The following is a 7,193-nucleotide window of genomic DNA, read 5'->3' as shown; positions in this document are numbered from 1 at the left end:
CCTTGTTGCTTTTGGTGCCCATTTGCATGGAATATTTTTTTCCATCTCTTTACCTTATGTTTATGCGAGTCCTTATGTTTTAGGTGAGTCTCTTGAAGACAGCAGATACTTGGTTGGTGTATTCTTATTCATTCTGCCATTCTGTATCTTTTAGGTGGAACATTTAGGACATTTACATTCAACATTAGTATTGAGATGTGAGGTACTATTCTATTCATCATGCTATTTGTTTCCTGAATATCTTGTGTTTTTTAAATTTTTTATTTTTTTTTGTAGGTTCTGTGAGATTTACACTTTGAGGAGGTTCTATTTTTGTGTATTTTAAGAATTTGTTTCAAGATTTAGAGCTCCTTTCAGCAGTTCTTGTAGTTCTAGCTTGGTAGTGGTGAATTCTCTCAGCATTTGTTTATCTAAAAAAGACTATATTTTCTTCATTAATGAAGGTTAGTTTCACTGCATACAGAATTCTTGTATGCAGCTGATAATTGTTCTGTTTAGGAGGCTGAAGATAGGGACCCAATCCCTTTTAGCTTGTAAGGTTTCTGCTGAGAAATCTGCTGTTAACCTGATAGGTTTTCCTTTATAGGTTATTTAATTAGTGCTTTTAACTCATGGCTGTTAAGATTCTTTCCTTTGTCTTGACTTTAGATAACCTGATGACTATGCCTAGGTGATGATATTTTTGTGATAAATTTCCCAGGTTTTCTTTGAGCTTCTTGTACTTGGATGTCTAGATCTCTAACAAGGTCATGGAAGTTTTCCTTGATTATTCTCTCAAATATGTTTTCCAAACTTTTACATTTCTCTTTTCCCACGGAAACACCCAGTATTCTCAGGTTTGGTCATTTAACATAACCCCAAACTTCTTGGAGGCTTTGTTTATTTTTTAAATACTTTTTTTTGTTTTTTGTCTTTGTTGGATTGGGTTAATTTAAAAACCATGTCTTTGAGCTCTGACATTCTTTCTTCTGCTTGTTTGATTCTATTGCTGAGACTTCCCAGTGCATTTTGCATTTCTCTAAGTGTGTCCTTCACTTCTAGATGTTGTGATTGCTTTTTATTTATGCTATTACACTGAAGATTTTTCCCTTCAAATCTTGTATTACTGTTTTGATTTCATTAAGTTGGACTTCACCTTTCTCTGATTCCTCCTTGATTAGCTTAATAATTGACTGTCTGAATTCTTTTTCTGGCAATTCAGCGATTTCATCTTGGTTTGGATCTATTGCTGGTGAACTAGTGTGATCTTTTGTGGGTGTTAAAGAACCTTGTTTTGTCATATTACCAGAATTGTTTTTCTGGTTCCTTCTCATTTGGGTAGACTGTGTCAGAGGAAATATTTGGGGCTCAAGGGATGCTGTTCAGATTCTTCTGTCCCATGGGGTGCTCTTTTGATGTAGTGCTCTCCCCCTTTCCCTGGGGATGTGGCTTCCTGAGAGCCAAACTGGAATGATTGTTATTTCTATTCTGGATCTAGCCACCCAGCAGAGTTACAAGGCTCTGGGCTGGTACTGGGATTGTCTACACAGAGTCCTATGATGTGAACCATCTTTAAGTCTCACAGCTGTAGACACCAGCACCTGCTCTGGTGGAGGTGGCAGAGGAGTGAAACAGAGTCTGTGAGGGTCCTTAGTTGTAGTTTTGTTTATTGCACTAGTTTTGTGTTGGTGGGCCTCCAGTCAGGAGGTGGCACTTTCAAGAGGGCATCAGCTGAGGTAGTATAGGGAGCATCAGGCAGTAGGTGGGGCCCTAGAGCTCCCAAGAGGTTATGTCCTTTTTCTTGGGCTATCAGGGCAGGTAGATAAAGACCATCAGGTGGGGGCAGGGTTAAGCATGTCTAATTTCAGGCTCTCCTTGGGCGGGTCTTACTGCAGTTGCTGCGGGGGAGGGGGTGTGGTTCGCAGGCCAGTAGAATTCTGCCCCCAGGGGCATTATGGCTGCCTCTGTTGTGTCATGCAGGCCACCAGGGAAATGGGTGAAAGCTGGCAGTTACAGGCCTCACTCAGCCCAAAAGGCTGGTTTCACTTTCACTGTGCTCCCTCAACAGCACCAAGTTTATTTCCAGGCAGTGGGTGAGCGGGGCTGAAAAACTGCCCCAGGCTACCAGACTCCCAGCTGAGAAAGCAAGCAGGGCTTTTAGATTTCACCTCTCCCCACCTGCCATGGCTTCTGTGCTGTGATTGCACTCCTGATTCAACCCCTCCCCTGATTTCTGTCCGGGAAACTTTGCATTCGGTCAAAATTGTTACAAAGTTCAGCTGGAAGTTTCCTTCCCTGTGTGGTTTCTTCCCGGTTCCTCTGGCAGCCCTCCCCAAGGACTTCTGTAAGACAAAGTCAGAAATGACTTCCTTGGGGACCGAGAGCCCACAGGGGTCTTCCTACTGCTTCTTCTACCCCTGTATTTCACTCAGCACTCTAAATTTGTCTCAGCTCCAGGTAAGGTGAAATCCTTTTCTCGTGATCTGGAACTTCAGGTTCCCCAATGAGAGTGTGTGTTTGGGGGCGGACAATCCCTCTTTCACACATTGGGCACTCACAGTTTTTTGGCTGTCTCCAGGGGCCCTGCAGGAGCAATCTGCTTCCTTCAAAGAGTCTGTGGGTTCTCTCGGCTTTCCTGTTCTTCTTGATTTTTGAATGTGTAAGGGTAATTCTAGAATTTTTCTCATCTTTGAATAGAGGATATGAAATTTTCTCTCCATGGTCTAGGGAGAGTTATGGCTCCAGGAAAGAAGATAAAATGTATTCTATTTCCCACTTCTCTTCTATCTTGGCAGGAAGGCAGGGATTTCAACCTGGGCAACAAGTCCACAGAACATGAGATTTCTGAAGGTGAGTCACGTAGTATATTGACTGGGTTGAACTCAGGTCTGGACAACTATTAAGTACTGTAAATCTCTTGGAGGATATAGGCTTATTTCTTAAGTGATTTTTACATATAAATGATAATATATATGTAAAAAATATATAAATGATTATATATCATTTATATATAAATGATAAAATAAATGTAAATGATAAAATAAAATATATCTTTCAACCTCAAATTGCAATATATATAGTTGACCCTTGAGCAACACAGGTTTGAACTTCACAGGTCCACTTATAAGTGGATTTTTTTTCCATAAACGCATTGAAAAATTTTTTGGAGATTTTGACAATTAAAAAAAAACCACACAAACAAACTGCAAAGCATAGCAATATAGAAAAAATCAAGAAAAAGTATGTCATAAATGCATAAAATATATGTAGATAGTAGTCTATTTTATCACTTACTGCCATAATATACACAAATCTGTTATAAAAAGTTAACATTGATCAAAACTTACATACACAAATACAGACTGTGTATGGTGCCATTTGTAGTTGAGAGAAATGTAAACAAATAAAAAGATATAGTATTAAATCATAACTTCATAAAATTAGCTGTAGTGCATACTATACTACTATAATAGTTTTATAGCCACCTCTTGTTGCTATTATGGTGAGCTCAAGTGTTACAAGTATCCACTTAAAATGCCACCTAATGCTGATTGTCTCTTTGTAAGCAGTTTGTCTCTCCAGTAAATTGTGTATCATAGTAAAAAGCTATCGCTCAAGTTTCTTGTTTATTTTTCATCATGTTTAGTACAATATAATACACCTTGAATAACACCATGGGACTCACATGAAGTGTGACTAGTGATGCTGGAAGTGCTTCCAAGAAGCAGAGAAAAGTTTGACATTACAAGCAAAAGCTGAGTTGCTTGATAAGTACCATAGCTTGAGGATGTCAGATGCAGTTGCCCACCATTTCAGATAGGCAATTCATCTTGTAAACAGATGACATAAACCTACAGTATTGATAAATACAATCCAGTACTGCAAATTTATTTTCACATCCTTATGATTTTCTTAATAACGTTTTATTTTTCCTATCTTACTTTATTGTAAAAATACAGTAGGTAATATATATAACATACAAAATGTGTGTTAATCAACTGTTTATGTTATCGGTAATCTTTCCAGTCAACAGTAATCTATTAGTAGTTAAGTTTTGGGGGAGTAAAAATTACATAAACATTTTTGACTGCACAGGGGGTCAGTGACCCTAACCTCTATGTTGTTCAAGAGCCAACTGTATATTTCTTTCTGTTATCTCTCTATGGTGAAATGCCTTTCAGTGGAGAAAATAAATAAGTATGTATATACACTGGGAAATTTATCTGTACACATAGAGAGAAGTGTTTTACTAATGAGATATTCAATAGTACCCAAGTTAACTGTCATATACTACTTCTTGTAATTTTTCCTTGCTTTTTCTGCTTCCAGGTGTGTGGGATGCATCATGGTTACATAAAAATCCTTTCACTATAGTTCCTACTTCCCTGTCTTCAAAATGATTCCCTGAAGACTTCCGCCATGAAGGTCTAAAGCCTAACCTCTGAACTGTGGATGGAAAATTGAACTCCTTGGTGTGATCTCTACACATCATGCAACCCTAAACCTAAATATTCTCTGTGTGGGAGCCCCATTATCTTCCTTTTTAGTCTAATACATTTTAAGTCATCTTAAAAAATTATATTTTGTTTTCTTTTATATGGTCGATTTTACCTTGTTTTCTTTGACTATTACTTGTTGTCTTGCATGAGATTCTACTAGTCTCAAGGCTTAAACCTCACAGTCTTCAGGGTCTGATGGATTTCTCTCTATTTTCTAAGTTCCCTGGGATATGTTTGATAAGTTTTTGTGGCAGAGAAGCAGAGAAAGGAGAAAGGTGATGTCTATACTACTTCCTTTTTCTCTCCAGCCACAAATGCCAGAGTCTATAAAGAGACCCTGAGAAGCAAGCTCTGTGCAGAGTCACTTCTAAGAAATACCAGGATAAAATGTAGGCGAGAGAAATTTGTGTGAAAAAAGGGATGAAAGAGAGGAGGAAGGATTGAGAAAATTTTCAAGGCAGAAAGGAACCTATATCTTCTAATTTGGCAAAATGGGAGAGGTAGGTAGGAGATGGGAATGCTCTCCTATCTATCTTGCCTTTTGGATGGAGATTAGTAACAAAACCCAGGAGAAAGTGATCCTTAGGAAGCCCAAATGATTGAACAGCCCTGGAGTATACCAACTGGACAAGTTGGGGTGAAGGAGACATAGTTATTGTAATACATAGTAGAGATTGTGGTTGTGAGACTGTTGGGTGATTAACTCATAGATGTTCCAAAGTCATCTGTCAGCTGAAATAGCTGTCATTAGGAATGCTTGAAAGGTTTCAAAGAATACTTCAGTAGCAATGAGCATACCTAGGACCTAGATCTGGGCTTCTAAATCTCATTCTCCACTAAAAGAATCTGGGTCTCCTTGCAAAAGTGGCTGATTCCAGGTCCAGGGCATGAAAAGTACAAAGTGAACTTGGAACATTTCTGTGCCACAAAGCAAGAAAGTGGTCAAAGAATAAAGGGAACCTGTTGCAAAGGACTCAGGAGCCTGCTTAAAGAGGCTTCCATGAGCTACATTTGAGATAATTTGAGTATCATCATGACTATTCATGATAATGGAATATAACCCAGATAACAAAATAAAAATCTGTAAGTCCATACTAATATAAGTAAATAAATGAGGAAATAAATGATGGAGGAGTGAACTCTCTTCCTTATAGTAGAGTCCCAAAGAATAAAGATAGAGAAAATGATGGACTTGGAAAATCACCTTTTGGCAGTCCCTATAGTAATAATTGTTTCAGGTAAAAATAAATGGATTCGAAAATCAGAGTATGATGAAAACCAGGATACTTATTATACATTGTCTCAAAGTATATCTCTACAATATATTTATTAATTTCAAAGAAAAACTTTCTTTACATTGGATAAACCTGGTAGAAATCACTTCGACCATATATGATCAAAGTTCATTTCACCAATAATGGGACACATAGACATCATGTGCTTCCTGAGAAGGACATAACAACATTTCTATGATATTTCTGTCAAAAATGCATAATCTGAATCTAATCATGAGGGAGTAATCAGACTAACCCAAATCAAAGGTTTGTCTACACAATAACTAGTTTGAATTATTCAAATACTGAGATCATGAAATACAAGAAAGAATGAACTGTTTCAGATTAAAGAAGACCAAACAAACATGACAACCATATGTAACTTGTGATTCTGGATTTATCCCTGGACAATGTAAAGCACATTAGTGGGGCAACTGGCAAAATCTCCATATGTAATTTGTCTACAAATTGTCCACAAATTGGATAATAGTTTCGGTGTTGGTAATGGTGATGATATTATATCAGTGTTAATTGTCTGATTTTGGTTAATTGCACTGTGATTATTGAAGAGAATATCATGGTTTTTAGAAACTACAACTGCAGTATGTAAAGCTAAAGAAATATCCTGTCTGAAATTTGCTCTCTGGGACCTATGTCTTCTAATTTGGTGAAATAGGTAGGAGAGGTATGTAGGAGGAATTTGTTTTAGGAAACAAATTGTATATCTTTGTATATGTGAATGACAAAGAAAGTGTGATAAAATGATAATACTAGAGGAATATTTGAGATGTACATGGAAAGTCTTTATATTATTATTACAACTTTCCTGGAAGTATAAAATTATTCCAAAATTAAAAATTGCCCCATGTCTTAGTCTGTTTTCTGTTGCTATAGCAGAGTACCACACACTGGGTAATTTACAAATAATAGAAGTTTATTTGACTCATAGTTCTGGAGGCTGGAAAGTCCAAGATCAAGGGGCAGCATCTGGTGAGGGCTTTCTTGCTGTGTCATAACATGGTGGAAAGCATCACATGGAGAGGAAGGACAGGGGAGGGTTAAAGCATGCATGAAACAGAAAGAAAAGGGAGACTGAACTTCTGAGTTAGCTAACTCACTTCGTCAATAATAGCATTAATCCATTGTGGGCTTCGCCCTCATGGCCTAGTCACCTCTTAAAGATCCCACTTCTTAATGTCATCACAATGGCAATTAAAGTTCAACAGGAGTTTTAAAGGGAATATTCAAACCATAGCACCTTATAAAGACTTTACAGAGGCAGGTTTAAAAGTATGTGTCAGCTTTGAGGTAAGATAGTTTTGCATGAGTTTGGGCAGGAGAATATGGGGACAGGTTAAGTTTTGGAGCCTTGCCTCCTGGAGAAAATTACATTATATTTATTTTGTAATCAAAAGCCAAATGAGTTTTTAAAAGAATAAAA

At 37.5% G+C, this 7,193-nt stretch overlaps 1 long non-coding RNA gene across 1 annotated transcript; it reads left to right on the top strand.

Annotated features, from left to right (window-relative positions):
- The first annotated feature begins 2,019 nt into the window (after positions 1-2,019).
- Positions 2,020-6,611, top strand: LOC129035067 (uncharacterized). Its single transcript, XR_008502097.1, has 3 exons — positions 2,020-2,436; positions 2,775-2,829; positions 4,309-6,611. It is a non-coding gene; the product is annotated as an uncharacterized LOC129035067 (long non-coding RNA).
- The last annotated feature ends 582 nt before the right edge of the window (positions 6,612-7,193 follow it).

This window comes from Pongo pygmaeus, chromosome 3 (genome assembly GCF_028885625.2).
Source record: "Pongo pygmaeus isolate AG05252 chromosome 3, NHGRI_mPonPyg2-v2.0_pri, whole genome shotgun sequence".
NCBI classification, from domain to species: Eukaryota; Metazoa; Chordata; class Mammalia; order Primates; family Hominidae; genus Pongo; species Pongo pygmaeus.
The sequence above is the reverse complement of the archived record's forward strand: the minus strand, read 5'-3'. Positions and strand labels throughout refer to the sequence as shown.